The 16,881-nt window shown below is 36.0% G+C and overlaps 1 non-coding gene across 1 annotated transcript; it reads left to right on the top strand.

The window, feature by feature from the left end:
- Positions 1 to 5,645: 5,645 nt before the first annotated feature.
- On the top strand, positions 5,646 to 5,717 carry TRNAS-GGA. The gene has a single exon. It is a non-coding gene; the product is annotated as a tRNA-Ser (tRNA).
- The last annotated feature ends 11,164 nt before the right edge of the window (positions 5,718 to 16,881 follow it).

The following is a 16,881-nucleotide window of genomic DNA, read 5'->3' as shown; positions in this document are numbered from 1 at the left end:
ATTCTATTATATGTATAAACCACAATTTACTTACTCATTTGTTGGTTATATGAGTAGTGTCCGGGGCAGGTCCATTGCAAAATATTTTAGGATTTGTCTTTTGGTATGCATGATAATTCAGTTCCAAATGAAGAGAAGTGAAATTATCAATAGTCCAGAAAATTGGATAAAGAGATACAGTTGTGAGAAAAGATATATTTTTATGTTGTAGACAACTACTATATTCTAGGTGTGATCTTGATCAAGTTATTTAATCTTCTTTACTTAGGTTCTACATTTCTAAAATGCAGGGTACTCAAAACATAATCTCTGACTTCCCTTGAGGATTACATCCTATGCAGTCCAGAACAGTAGCCACTAGCCACATGTGGCCACCTAATGTAAATTATTGAAATTTAATAAAAAACCAAGTTTGCTGGTCACATAAGCCATATTTCAATTACTAAATAAGTACACATTATTGGACAGCACTGTATGTATATGGGATATTTAAGCCACACTGGCATTTTCAAATAGCTATTCAATAAATGATAGTGTACCATGTGTTTTTTCCATGCAATCCCATCAACATTTTGAAGCATTCATTCTTCCACCCAAAAAAAATTCCAAAATTACTCTGGCATCCACAGAAGTGATCTCAATGATGCTCCCACAGAAGTGATCTCAATGATGCTCCTGTAAGTTTTGTCCAATACTTTGAGGTTATCTTTTATTTTTCCTGGCCTTTCTCCTTTTGGTAATAGAGTGAGATCCATGGCGTGGGGACAGGCAACTGCTCTGGCTTCTTTTACCTCCCCTCTCTGCAGAGGTCCCTGGAAGTCTCATCATGCCAGACCACAGTGAACTGAGACTGACCTTTAGACTCTCAAAAAAAAAATCCCATTTCTGCTCATCACTAAATACTCCTCTGTCCCAGTGTTGTCAGAGGTGTCCTGTAAATATCTCACAGAAGCATATGAACAGCACTCTTCAGTTTCTCCCTTGAAAATTCTACATCTCCATTAAATTCAGGGATAGGATCTTTGGGAATGACTTCAGGATAATTTTGAGAATCACCAAGCTGTCCTCAAAATGCTCTTTCTTTTTGCAATGGAGATTTCTTTCCTTTAAATTATCTTTCTTCTCCAGCTGTGGTGTATATATATATAAACATACACACATACACACACAGAGTATTATGCAACAATAAAAAAGAATGAAATAACGCCACTTTGTCCCAAGTGGCACAGTGGTAAAGAATCCCCTTGCCAAGCAGTAGACATGGGTTCAGTCCCTGTGTTGTGAAGATTCCCTGGAGAAGAAAATGGCAATTCACTCCAGTACTCTCGCCTGGGAAATGTCATGGACAGAGGAGTTTTGTGGACTATAGTCCATGGGGTCGTAAAGAGTCAGACACGACTGAGTGACTAAACAACAGTAATGCCACTTGCAGTAACACGGATGTACCCAGAGCATATCACAGTAAGTGAAATAAATCAGATAGAGAAAGACAAATATCAAATGATATCACTTATATGTGGAATCTTAAAAAAAAATGATACAAAGGAACTTATTTACAAAACAGAAATAGACTCACAGACATAGAAAGCAAAGTTATGGTTACCAAAGGGGAAAGTAGGGGGGGATAAATTAGGAGTTTGGGATTAACATATACATACTATTATATAGAAGATAAACAAGGACCTACTATAGTACAGGGAACTGTATTCATTATCTTGTAATAATTTATAATAGAAAAGAATCTAAAAAGAATAGGTGTATACAATTATGTATAACTGAATCACTTTGCTGTATACCTGAAACATTGTAAATCAACTCTACTTCAATTTAAAGAAAATCTTATAATAAAAGAAATAGTGAAGCTGAAAAAGAATTATCTCTTTTCCTATGATTTTGTGTTTCAATTTGTGATTTTCTCTTTAATAGCTATGTAGCTATTATTATTATAGCATTTGTTTTATTAGTGATGTTTACTGTGTGAAAAATACCACGATAGGTGCTACGGGAGTTGAAAATGTCAGGGCCTTTGTCATCAAAAATTTATGGGAAGGTAGAGAAAATCTAATCTCAAGTAATTATAATCTAAGGTAGATAATTATATTGCTGGCAGTGAAACATGTTTATCTGCATCATTAATAGGAAAGTAACAGAAATCAGCAAAATCACCATCTGGTCTTATTTTGCCTTTTTCTTTTTTTTTGTCTTGAGAACTATTCATCTGAACAGGAAAAGAAGCAACTGCACACATGATGCAATGCTAAGGGAAACTAAATACCATATTTGATTTTCTTCTTCTGTCCATGCTACCTGATATTCTCAATTCCATTTTGAGCCTGTTTATATCCATAAGACTCTTACTGAAACATAAAAATGTCATTTGGGAGTTGACAGATGAGAAGATTTTGATGATCCATTCGTTTTTTTTCCCCAAACTCCAGTAAACAGAAGGGATTCACAGAAAGTGAAAAAAGAGAGTGTTGGACATGGAGGGAACAAGTGGGTAGCACTGGATGCTCATACCAGGTGGGCTGGGACTTCCCAAGCGCCCAGAGTTGAAGAAGAGTTGAAGAGAGAGAATGAAGGAAGAGAAGCATCTCTGGATGTGGTGATGGCTTAATGCCATTGTGAAAATCCATTTCATTTGCCTACATGCTTGTTATAGTCTCTTCCTGTCATATTTCATATACTTCCCCTTAGACATCCTCATGAAATGACTCCTAATTAAAATCTAAAGATCCTTTGCTCAGTGCTCTGTAGTGACCTAAATGGGAAGGAAAATCAAAAAAGAGGGGATATATGTATATGGTTAGCTGATTCACTTTTCTGTACAGCAGAAACTAACACAACATTGTAAAGCAACTATAATCCATAAAAATTAATTTTAAATAATAAAAAAATAAAATCTAAAGACCACATAGAAAAGATTTTCTCAAAGAGCATGAGGTATTGTGAACCCCTCAAAAGGCTTACAGAAATAATTTGGTAGAAATGTGTTATTTGGAAGTTGAAAAACAACGTGAAATCACATGACTGACACGCATCATATCCAGAATTCACATTCTTGTGTAAAGATTTTAAGATTGTACCCATATGCAGACAGATTATGAAGGAAGGAAAAAACATGTTAAGAGAGGGAGAGATTATTCAAGAAAGAGTTTACTGAGCTGTTCTTATTGAAATAAAAGTAATGGAGAGTTCTTTAGGTTAAAGTGGATCTTATACTAGTAAATAGTAGCTATGAAGCTAGACAATCCTAAACTGTATCTCTTGAGATGTAAAAATGCTGCAGCATCTCTGAAGTAATCAGTCACGTACACGGTCAAGATGAAATATATACACAAACCTTACATCATGTATCATAAGCTCTTTGATTTTCTTTACTTCTATCAGAAAGTTTTCCTTTAATGCTTAGTGTAGCACATACACAGACAATGTGTGGAGCTTTTAGCATAATGTACAGTCTCAAACATTTTGGTCATATTACCATTTACTACTGCTGACATATATCAGAGAGTCTCAGAGTTTCACTCAGGGACTGACAGCATCAGAATCACCTGAGAACTTGTCAGAAATGTAGCCTCAGTACTACCACTCCCAATCCCCATCCTGAAGTCTTCTCATCTGAAATTCTGGAGGAGAAATCCAAAGACTTGTGTTTAATAAGCTCTTTATTACCTTGATGCATGATGCTAACAAAGACAATGATACTTACCACTCAGTAGTATTTCAGCAGTGTGAAAAGAGAAGTGTGATTAGAAAAACTAAATAAATTCTCAACAGTCCTTTTACCATGAAGCAAAGGTTTATAGGCAGTTCCTCATCTCCTTCATGCCTCCTATAAAGCGTTTCCCACCACACTTTTATGCACAAAACCATTTAGACTCGGTCACTATAATTTTTAAATAACAATTTAAAAATTGGCTTCTTCTGAAATAATGAAAAATTAAATTACCATATGATCTAATAATTCCACTTCTGCATATTTACCCCAAATAATTCAATTAAAAGCAGGAATTCAAAGAGGTATTTGTGTATCCATGTTCACAGCATTATTATTTATAATAAAACAAATTTTAAAAATTGGTTTCTATCACCAGCCTTGGCTCTGCATTCCATTTTTTAAAAGTAACGCCTGCTTACCCATATTATGCAAATTCTTGTTTTCCCTGTTGAGATTGTCCTCATATGCGGAGCTATGAGGTATGAAAGAAGCAGTTGACTTGTGAATTTGAACACATTACATGTTGGTTTGACTGAAAATAGTCTGTAATTCTGGAAACCTAACTGTGAACACTGTAGCCTGGATTCTGTCATCCGTACAGTAAGGGAGTTGAATAAATTATTTTTAAGGTTCCTTCTAGCACTAAACTTATGACTCTGTATCTCATATTAAAACCTAGATCCTCTTTTTTCCTAAGGTAACTAATAAAATTATTTGCCTTAAAAATCAAATATATGAAAATATTCAATACCTTTTAGCAGTTGCCTTTTAGAGGTTAGAACAATCACTCCATGTGCTAAAGGCTCACTCTGATGAAGATCACATGGCTAGTAAATAGTTCTATGTGTGTGTGCTCAGTGGTGTCCAAATCTTTGCGACCCCATGGACTGTAGCTCACCAGACTCCTCTGTCCATGGACTTCTCCAGGCAAGAATACTGGAGTGGGTACCCATTCCCTTCTCCAGGGGATCTTCCCGTCCTAGGGATCAAATGTGCGTCTCCTGTGTTGTAGGCAGATTTCTTTATCATCTGAGCCACCAGGGAAGCCCCATAGACAACAAATGGATGCTAACTAAACCAAGGACTCACACATGACAACCTGGAGAAATGTCACCATTGGTACCATTGTTTAAAAATTCCAAGAAAATTTTCATGGGAAAATCATGCCAAGACAAGCTTGGTAAAATGAGAACTTTCAATTCTTAGAAAGAATGTGTCACCTACCATGCTTCTGCAAAACAGTAACCAAATGTATTTCTCCCAAAATACTGCATAATTGATGCACCTTTGACAAATGGGCATCATGGGCAAACGTGGTCTCGTCAGATTGTTCCATTTCACCTACCATTGTAGAAAAGTTTATTTTAAAATGGAAATAGCAAATTGTAGTAGCAGTTATCAAGCGTTTACTATATGACAAGCACTGTTTGTAATGCTTTAAATGTTATTTATCCTTGTAATAACACTTTGGTGTTGGTAAAAAAAAAATCATCCTAATTGTCTAGGTAAGAAAATTGAAACATAAATCTAAAAACTAAATAAAACTTCAAATTAATTAGTTAAAAATAAATATACGTAAGTCAAGAGCTGAGAACATAGTCAAGAATTAGAGCTGAGTTTTGAACCCAAGGATCCTGCACTTTGGCTCCTGGTTTCCAATTCTCAACCACTACCCTCTATTATTTATTGAGGTAATGTAATTACTTTAAAAAGACTGACTGGGACTTCTCTGGCAGTCTAGTGGTTAAGGCTCCATGCCTCCAATGCAGGCAGCATGGGTTTGATGCCTGATCGGGGAACTAAGATCCCACATGCTGTGTGGCATCTAAATATGCTAAAGAAAATACTCTCAAACAAATTCTGTGAAGCTATTATGACTCTGAGGTTTGAAAGTATAAAACCTTCCCACTTTGGGAGTAGGGCTTCCCTGGTGGCTCAGAGGTTAAAGTGCCTGCTTGGAATGCAGGAGACCCGGGTTCGATCCCTGGGTTGGGAAGATCCCCTGGAGAAGGAAATGGCAACCCACTCCAGTACTCTTGCCTGGAGAATCCCATGGAGGGAGGAGCCTGGTAGGCTATAGTCCATGGGGTCACAAAGAGTCGGACACGACTGAGCGACTTTACTTACTTACTTACTTACTTTGGGGGTAAGACACAGTTGTTGCTAAAGAAGATGCTCTTTATAATCTTTCTCTAATCAAATCCACCATTTAATATTCCTTATAGAGAGTTAAGAGGGCTTCCCCGATAGTTCAGTTGGTAAAGAATCCGCCTGCAATGTGGAAGACCCTGGTTCGATTCCTGGGTCAGGAAGATCCTCTGGAGAGGGGATAGGCTACCCACTCCAGTATTCTTGGGCTTCCCTTGTGACTCAGCTGGTAAAGAATTCACCTGCAGTGTGGGAGACCTGGGTTCAATCCCTGGGTTGGGAAGATACTCTAGTGAAGGGAAAGGCTACCCACTCCAGTATTCTGACCTGGAGAATTCCATGGACTCTATAGTCTATGGGGTCACAAAGAGTCAGACACAACTGAGTGGCTTTCACTCACTCACTTATAGGGTTAAGAAGAGTAAGATTCCTCTGTGAATGTTTCTCTGTTATAGTTAATATTTTCACATCTTGGTCTAATATATTATTTTGTAATGTGTTTTAAGCAACACTTGCATTTTGAAATATTACTCTATGTTTCTTGAAGACATAGAGTATTCCTAACTCTGGAAGATAAGAAAAAATCCTGTATTTTTTTTTTCATCCCAAACCACTGGTCTATTCACTTTGACTATTACCAGTGAAATCTTCCTAACTCCTCCTTCTTATCCAGATCTCCTAAAGACAAAAATAGGTTTACATTGTATAAACTTGTTCCTTCCCACCTTCCACCTACAAAATAAACACACACATACACACACACTGTCTCTTTCTTTATCCAACATGCACACAGATGCACACACATATTCATACCCAAGGAAGATGAACTAAAAAGGAATGCAGAAAACAAGAAGATTAATATACACATTATTTCTTCTGTACATATCATCTGGTTTCATGCAGCCTATTTGGTTGCTCACCACTAAAGAGGTGTACTCTGATGGTACACATACAGCATAGGCCAATCTGACAAAGGCCTGAATTAAACATGTAATTTTTGTAATTAAACATGTAAACTGCCCATAGAGACATGCCCTCAATTTCAGCAACAGTGAAAGCATCCACTTCTGGGAAAAGCACAATTTTCAGTAAGTGCAAAAAACATGTGCGTTTGGCATTGGGAGCTGAAGATAAAAAAGAAAATAAATAAAATAAAAACAGAAATTTCAGTAAATAAGCATAGCTCAGTGGTGGGTAATTAAAGGCAAAGTGATATTCAGGGACCATGCACAGAGGTGTTCAGCATAATGGAAAGCCAGCAGCCATGATAAAGTCCCTCTAAATAGTTTGGTTGTTGGAGTAGATAAAGAAATGGCCAGAATCAAAGAGGCGGCTATCTGGCAGGGACCAGAATATTTTGTAGCTTATCAAGGAGGATGGCAATGAATTAATGAGCTACTACTTATTGAGTGCTTATTATATTTGAGCCCTGAACTTAATAGTTTACATTCATTTAATACTTATGAGATAAGATTATTTAATCCATTACAGAAAATAGGAAAATAAAGTCCAAGTACATTAAAGTTATGGTCACATAGTAAGGAGATAATTAGATTTACACTTCTCTTTCTAGCAAAGGGTTGATTATTGAGCAATGACTGCCTGGCCAGAGGCTACATTTCCCAGCATCCTTTGCATCTGAGTCCGTAAGACTAGTTCTCATTAGAGGCAAGTGAATGGAAGTGATCTGTGCCCTTCTAGGTCAAAGAGTGTAAGTAGTCAATGTACATTCTCTACCCTTTCTTTTTATTTTCTGGCTGTGGCAAATATCTCTGAGTCCCTAGCCATGGTAGAACAACCAGATGAAAGAAATCTGGCCTTATCCATGACCTGGTTGAAAGTCATCCTTAAATATTCATATTTAATTATTGTATTAGAAAAAAATTATATATTGAATTTTGGTTCTTAACATATACTAATACAGTCTTCCTAACCACTGAGACAGACTCTATTAATAAAAAAAATACTAAAACATACTGAGTGAGTACCTGTTTTGTGGGGTTGTTATGAGAACAAATTTTAACATGTTTGTAGAAGTCTCTTTGTACAGAGTATACACATAGGTAGCATCATATGTATTTAGAGTTACTGTGATGATCATTTAGCTTTACTTTAAATGTATTTTTAAATTTTAGACTGAAAGATAAGTTTGTAATTAAATTCAGTAAAGATGAAAATGGAATATCAGAAGAATCGGATAACTTGTTTGTTGATGGCACTGGGAACAAACCCAAGTCCTTAGTTAAGGACTGCTCTTTTCCTGCAACACCATGACCCTCCCTGAAGAACAGAGAAAACCAACACTTCTTGCATTTGTCAACCAGTAGGGAGTTTAAAAGTATGGCCAAAGCCCTGAGGAATAATTCAGAACCTCATTCACTCTACCTGGGATTCAGGATCAAGAATGAGTCAAAAAGGAAGGCTGGTGAGATGAAAAATTATTTAAATTCCTCCAACATGAAATTAGGGTTGGGGTTGAATTGCCAGTACAAGAGTACAAGTCAAAGACTACAGTTTCATAAATATTAGGACTCCAGAGGCTCAACCTTCTAATTAGTTTTGCATAGATACTTCTTTCATCTATGAACTTGGGAATAGCACGGAGACAAGAAATCACTTTGTCAGGAATTTAAAATCACCAATAAACATCCTTATAACAGATCATCTTTACTTAAGTAAAAACTGCCCAAGTAGGAATGCCATCATTCTAGACCACTAGCATTCAACAGAACTTTCTGCAAGAATGGAAATATATCTATACTATTAAACATGTTAGCAAACAGCCACATGTGGCTACTGAGCATGTACAATGTGACTAGTGAACATGAGGGAATACTTTTTAATTTTCTTCAACTTTAAATTTAAATAGCCACATGGAGATAGTAGCTACAATACTGGAAAGTGCAATTCCAGAATTACAGGTATTATTCTAATAAAGAAACTGGATATTTAATACAAATGTACATGTGAGTTAGAAAAATGCTTGAAATATGCAGGGGAAACAGGCAACATTAAAGAAATACAACATTTGAAGAACTGAAGCTATGTCTACATAAATGTAAACCAATTCAGTCTAAAAGGTCAAATCCATATCCATGGAGTGAGTATTAGAAGTGCAAACAAGGCAAGTTGAAAGGACATAATGCCTGGCTATGTAAACAGATTTGATGTTTCAAATCTTGAATCAAATGTTCAGTAATTTTTGAGCTTCCCAAAACTCCATCTGTGCCTTCATTCAGCACTAGATCCCAGTTAGTAAATGAATTTACCTTCAATGTCCATGGGAAAATAGAGATCATAAGATGCAAACTCCTTCAGTTTTTCATCTTACTCTCTTAAAGTTGTTTTTAAATGTGGCGGATTCATGTTGATGTATGGCAAAACCAATACAATATTGTAAAGTAATTAACCCCCAATTAAAATAAATATATTTATATTAAAAAAAATAAAATGCTCTCTCTTTTTTTCCCCCCCCAGAGAAAAGGGCACTACCATGTGATAGTAAGAGACATCGGTTCAATCCCCGGGTAGAGAAGATCCCCTGGAGGAGGGCATGACAACCCACTCCAGTATTCTTGCCTGGGAAATCCCATGGACAGAGGAGCCTGGAGGCTACAGTCCATGGGGTCACAAAGAGTCTGACACAACTGAAGTGACATAGCATGTAGCATGCATGCCAATTGTATTATCTCCTTCATTTACTTTTGACTTCACTAACATTTGCTTTCTCAGGGGCCATCAGATTAAGCTGGCTCGCTTTCGTGACTGGAGTCTTTATCTCTGTTAATTTCTCTCTAGTTAAGTTTGTAAATATACTCAAAGATTATAATTATTAAAATCCCCAACCAACAATATCTTCTTTGAATTACTGCCAGTTGTCAAGTGTGTAACATGTTCATTCTCTTACCTCCTTCATCCTTTTAAGTCATATCTTCAGAGTCTTCCCTGCAAATCTAATGACTTTCCTCTTTCAAAGTTCAAACTGTCCATAACACCTTCAATTGTACAGCACACGATTTTCTTTAATAATACCTATAATTGATATGTGTTGATGACAAGTTTCAGAAACATGGAGCATAAATGTGCATGGTTCAGTTGACAGATGCACTAGAGATGCCAACTTTTATCAGAGAAACTCTTAAATTTTATCTCTCTCTGAATGACTGAAATACTTTTGCTATCAATCGTAGTTACTCTGAAGGACTGCATACCTTTTTCATGGCATTTAACTTTATTAAAAATGTTCTGAAATAAAATGAAATTGCCATGTTACAAAGAAAACAGTATTACTTGGCATATTAACAAAAAGGTACTAAACTTATTTCATGGAAAGAGTTTGAGATTTAGTGACAGAATAAAACATTCTTACTGTGGCAGCATAAAAGGACCTGCAAAAGGAAACTCAATCTTCTGTTTCAAGTTGTGTTTATCCAATGGCTTAAATGTCTTAAATGTCAATATGATATGGGAGACTTTGGTACATAGATTAATACAGTTGTAGAGATGCTAAAACCAGTTGTATTAAAATTTGGAGCATGAAAATATTCATGGAATACTTTGGGTCAGGTCTATGATGCAGAATAGAGGTCATTTCAACAGTTAAAGACTACTCTTTATATCATTGAGATCTCAAGTAATTGATTTCTATTGGAAAGTGTCATAAATATTACATTAGTAGTTGTTGGTAAGAAAAAACATTTTTTCAAGCATGTTTTAATATTTTATGTTCTCCTACAAACAGAGATTGCAAATTAATAGAAAAATTATTGAGAAACCAGAAAGATGAGTTGAAATCATTTAAAAGTAAAAGCCTCAAACTTGAGCACTATTAGAATATAAACAAAGCCACAGTGAGTTTGAATCCATAGTTGAATTTTACATCATAGGAAAAGAAGGGTAAAGGGATTAAAAGGATTTATTCAAAGCAATAAGTAATTTAGCAGGTGAATGAGGAACACAGCAGGTAAAGAACCAGCCAGACAGGGGCATACCTTTATTGCCTATTTATACATGGTGCAGGATGTGACTTTATTTGGAAATAATATTGGTGTAGATATAATCAAGTTAAAATGAGATTATACTGGATTAGGGTGCATGTGCATGCATGTTCAGTTGTGTCCAACTCCTTGTGACTCCATGGACTGTAGCCCCCCAGGCTCCTCTGTCCATGGGATTTTTCAGGTAAGAATACTGAAGTGGGTTGTCATGTTCTCCTCCCGGGGATCTTCATGACCCAGGGGTCAAACTGAGTCTCCCGTGTCTCCTACACTGGCAGGTGGGTTCTTTACCCATTGAGCCATCAGGGAAGGCCCATGCTAACATAACAATGGTTTAAATAAGACACAGAGTGTTGGATTGCTCAGGTTGACAGGTGGATCACCTTTTATCATGTTATAAGTAAAGAATACCTTCTAATAGGAATTAAAAGTGTTCCTTGTTGGGTGACTTAGCTATATCACATATTTTTGCCATTCAAATAAAAAAACTGCAGCATGCAATTAAAGTCAATGCCATCAACAATGAGAGCCATCCAGTTCACAATTCCCTGAAGTCCACAGTCTTGAATAAAATTTTGTCATCAATAAATTACTGCAGTGCTATTTGACATTATTATTATTTTTTAAATTAATTTTTATTGGAGTATGCTGTTTTAGGTTAAATTTAAAATCTCTATTTAGTATCACTTCAAATCACTTACCTGAAGTATCAAATAAAGCTAGAATAAGGGAAACTGACCAAGAAATGGTTTTTTTTTTTAATTTCTTCCCCCTGCCTAGAACATTCTACTACAGTCCAAGTTATTGAACTAGTAAGTAAAACTGCTCCTGTAAAAAAGTTTCTTGTCAAATGTGTGACTTATCTCATGAATTAAGAATACATGTATAGTGTTCATCTCTTCTTGCTTTCTTTATAAAACATTATAGAATAAAAACTAGTATTTAAATCTAAAAAAATAGAATTTTAATTTTGGATATGACCAGACTTAGACATTGAAAACTTCATATCAGAGACTAAGATTCTAATTTTTCGATTTAAATATTAGTTTTCCCCCCATGCATTTTGTTATAAGATAAAAAAGATAGAAGAGATGGACACTATAGTCAATCTATATCTCTATCAGCCTTAGATATGGACACTGATAGTGAATCCCAGGGACGGGGGAGCCTGGTGGGCTGCCATCTATGGGGTCGCACAGAGTCGGACACAACTGAAGCAACTTAGCAGCAGCAGCAGTGAACACTGTCATAACTATAACAGACAGGGTAAGAAATATTTTTTTGGGTCTGTAGAAAGTTTTCATGGACATAGATCCAAAGCTGTGTCCAAAAGATTAGCAAAGATGGGCAACTACCCACTGTACTGTAAATGTACTTTGAAACAATGTAAATGAAAAATCAGTGAGTAAGTTAGTAACATTAATTTGTAGAATGCAAAAATGCTCACATAGGCACAAGTATTTTCTCTCTAGCACAAAATTTCCATATGCATTTCTTACTTGATATAAAGAACATACAAAAAAATATAATCACTACTGCTATTATTATTTAATAGTAGTAGTAGTAATGGAAGCAGCAAAGAATTATGTTGTGCTAGTAGGTTGGTTTGTTCAAATGTTTTTCATATATAAATTCATTTAATCCTCACAGTAGACCTATAAATATACTAATAGTCTCAATTCCATTTTATACTGGAAGAAATTGAGGCAAAGAAAGTTTCAATGATTTGCCCAAAGGCATAGAGCTATTGAGAAAGGAAAATGGGATTTCAATCCAGGTGATCTGGGCTCCAGAGTCTATGCCCTTAACTGCTATTTCATATAGCAGTCTATTAAAAAAAAGTATATTTTAACTTTGTTGTGGATATCTGACACATAAAGCAGCAGCACCTGAGACCCAAGCAGGTTCATATTTCAAAAAAATATTCTGGGACTTTAAAGCTGGGCCTAGATCTTCCATGTGTGTTTTGATCTGTACTGAATTTTTGGACTTCATGAATACATTTCAGTTTCCATGTAATTTACCACCTTGGTCCCAGAAACATGGGCAATATCAAGACAGGATAGAAAACTAATTTAACAACAAGAGATAACATGTGTCAGAGAGACACACAATCTCTCACAAAAATAAAACACACACATATTATTTACTTTTCTTCCCCCAAGGACACGCTATTCACACACTTAGAATATTTTTTGAGGTCTTTCTTAAAGGAGAAACAGTACATGCTATGCTAGTGCCTTTATGCAAATTAGAAAAGTGAACCAGTCTCAAGAGATTTTATTGCATTTACTGGACATTTGTTGCAATAAACTGGTTGTTTTAGAATAAGACACATGGCTTCCATCAGGGCATTCTTGCAAAAATATTCGTATTGATGATATATGATGTGAATGTCCATCCTCACACTGTACCATAGGGTACTGCACAACCCATGAGGTAGAACTCAGTGGTACTGACTCATCAGTCACCAAGTGATCATTCTCAGAAGGTAGAGAGGCAACAATCTTACAGCTGAGATACAAGGATTCCATCCTGGGAATTTGTTCCCTGGAACTTTAGCTCCTGTACTCAAAATAATTACACCATTAGCTGGAAGTAATCTTTGAGCATCAGTAGTGGTGAGTTGGATGTCAGGCAAGTTCTTGATCACCTCATCTCCTTGGTGACTTTTCCCCAAGAGTGCATACCTGTCTCCATTGGATTTCACACATTCACTATATATAGTATATATATAGTATCATTAATTCCTCATAATTCAAGAGGTAGATTAAATTAACATACCCATTACATACATAATTAAACTGAGACACAAAGATTAGGTAAAGGATGCTTTTCACAGAGAAAGCAGTACTTTCCTGTCCTTAGGGGCACACAGTGGATTCAGATTCTATATGTTAAAACTCTAGCATCACAACTTATCAGTTAGGCACTATAAGCATGTCTTCCTCCATCATTCTTTTCATAGTTGTAAAACACAGATTCCATCTGAGTAAGTTAACATTTTACATTGTAAGATCCCTAGTATAAATACATAAATATATCCAGACATATAGCATTATTTTTTTAGTTCATATACATGTAGGAGCTGGGCTTCCCTGATGGCTCCCATGGTAAAGCGTCTGCCTGCAATGCGGGAGACTCGGGTTCAATTCCTGGGTCGGGAAGGTCCCCTGGAGAAGGAAATGGCAATCCACTTCAGCACTCTTGCCTGGAAAATCCCATGGACGGTACAGTCCATGGGGTCGCAGAGTCGGACAAGACTGAGCGACTTCACTTTATACATGTATGAAGCAACAATGACAATTAAATGCAGATAAAATAAAGTACCATTCAAAATGGTTTCTATCAAATGCTTTATTTAAAAATATTTGTTTTGGCTGCTGTCATGTAATAGGTGCAATATACTGTCAGCATTTCTCAGTACCCAGGATCCAGAAGGCAATGGAATAGAGTAGATGCCTAGTTCAAACATAAAAAGAGCTCATATGTTCCATGAGTCTATAAAAACAGTCAGCATTATTATTCTATATTGTTCAATCAATCTCACTTGGCAACATGAGTTTCCTATTTTGGCATATTAGCTAAAGTTTCAAAAAAACTATTGGATAAAAATGTATGTGAGAAATTTATGCAAAGTATTTCTGGAAAATACAAAGACAGATAAGATATGGATTGTGCTCATTAGTAGTTTATAATCCATTTGTATATATTTAGAGTGAGGTGGCAGAGATGGCTTTAATACAAGCAAAGATTGATAATCAAATGATAACTTTCATAAAAGTAGGCATAAACAAATTACTATAAGTGGGAAGAGAGAGAAAAATTATTCCTAGATATGGTAGTCAGAAAAGGTTTACATCATCTAACAAATAATATGCACATATCTGTCTACTTAAATTGAACATTTTTATAGAAATTATTTTGAAAAATATTTTTCTAATACTTATGCAAGAACTTGAAATATATTATTAAATAATTATAATCAACATGATTCTGAGGTAATTCAATATGGGATTTTTATTTTGTAAAATCATTCAGATCATCATTTATCACAGTTAACATTGCATAATGATGTGTCTATCAGTAGAAACAAAGCAAGCCCCATATTACTCCACTTTCACTTTTCTTCAAGAATATCAGCATACTTGGACTCACATACCACTCCTGGACATCTTCTTGGAAGCAAAGATAAGGACCATGAGTCATTCATATTTTTTATCCACAAATATTTTTACTATGTGTCAGGCATTCTTCTAGGTAATAGAGATAACATCATGGGAAAAAGAAAAATGTCTCTGACCTTACGGAGCTTTAATGGGGGTAAGCTGACAACATATAAACAAACACACCCACATTAATAAATATACCTATATTGTATTGGGAGAGACTAAAGGCCATGAAGGAAATACGAAAAGAGGACACAGAATACGACATGCAGTAGTCCAAAATGCAGCATTAATCCTTCAGTCGTGTCCAATGCTTTGTGACCCCGTATACGGTAGCCTGCCAGGCTCCTCTTTCCATGGACTTCTCCAGGCAAGAATACTGGAGTGAGTTGCCACTTCCTGCTCCATGGGATCTTCCTGACCCAGGAATCAAACCTGGGTCTCCTGCATTGCAGGCAGATTCTTTACCATCTGAGCCACCAGGGAATATGACACAGAGCACTTGTTTATAAAGAGTATAGTTGGGGAAGATGCCTATGAGGAGATGACAGAAATTCCTGATAAAGCAGATAAAGCAGCATGAGCAGACACTGTGAGGTAGAGATATTAGACTCTGAGAAATAGCAATGAAGCCTGTAATCCTGGAGCAAACCACACAAGTTAAAAAGACATATCAAAAGGTAGGAGATTCAACACTTTAGGACTTTGTATATCCCTTGGAATGAGATGTGAAGCCATTAGAGGAAGGAGGCATATAATGTGACTTAAAATTTTAAATGACCATTTTCTTGGTATTGATTACAGCATGTGCATGAATAAAGATGGAGCAGGGAATGTGACACTATATACAAAAAATAATTCACACTGGATCAGAGACTTAAATGTAAGAGCTAAATAAATTAAAACTCTAGGTGGAAACACAGGAGATCTTTGGGACCTAGAACTAAGCAAAGACTTCTTATCTGTAACACTAAAGTTTGGACCCTGAAAGAAAAAATTTGATAAGCTGAACCTCATTAAAATTAAAAAATTTTGCACTTCAATATGCAACATTAAGAAATGAAAAGATGAAGGAGAAATTGGCAGATAATATTGACAAACACATATGCAATATGAGATATGTGTCCAGAATTTATATATTTAAAAAAAAAAAACCCTTGACACCTCAATAAGAAGAGAAACAACTCAATTTAAAAAAAGGAAAAAATAGGAATAAACATTTTATCAAAGAAGAATGATGAATGGCTAACAAGCACATGAAAAGATGCTAAAGATTATTGGTCACTGTTGTTTAGTTGCTAAGTAATGTCTGATTCTTTGTAACCCCATGGAGTGCAGCCTGCCAAGCTCCTCTGTCCATGGGATTTCCCAGCAAGAATACTGGAGTGGGTTGCCATTTCCTTCTCCAGGGACTCTTCCCTGCACAGGGATCAAATCTGCATCTCCTGTGTCTCCTGAATTGACCAGCAAATTTTTTTTACCACTGTGCCACCAGGGAAGCCCCTCATTAATCACTAAGGACATGCAAATTAAAACCACAATAAGATACCATTCTGCATGCACTAAAATGATCGGTATAGACAAGAAAGGATATAGGAAGGCAGTAACCCTCATACACTGCTGGTGGAAATGTGAAATGGTGCAGCCACTTTGGAAAACAAGGTTGCCATCGAAAGTTAAACATGCAACTACCATATGATCCAGAAATTCTACTACTGGATACCTATTTAGGGGAAATAAAAACATGTACACAAAAAGACCTACACATCAAAGTTCATAAAGAATTATTCACAATAGCCCCAAACTAGAAACGATGTAAGCATTCATCAGCTTATATAAAGCATAG

Source organism: Oryx dammah, unplaced genomic scaffold, assembly GCF_014754425.2.
Source record: "Oryx dammah isolate SB20612 unplaced genomic scaffold, SCBI_Odam_1.1 HiC_scaffold_23, whole genome shotgun sequence".
NCBI classification, from domain to species: Eukaryota; Metazoa; Chordata; class Mammalia; order Artiodactyla; family Bovidae; genus Oryx; species Oryx dammah.
Note: the sequence above shows the minus strand (reverse complement) of the source record. Positions and strands in the feature narration are given on the sequence as shown.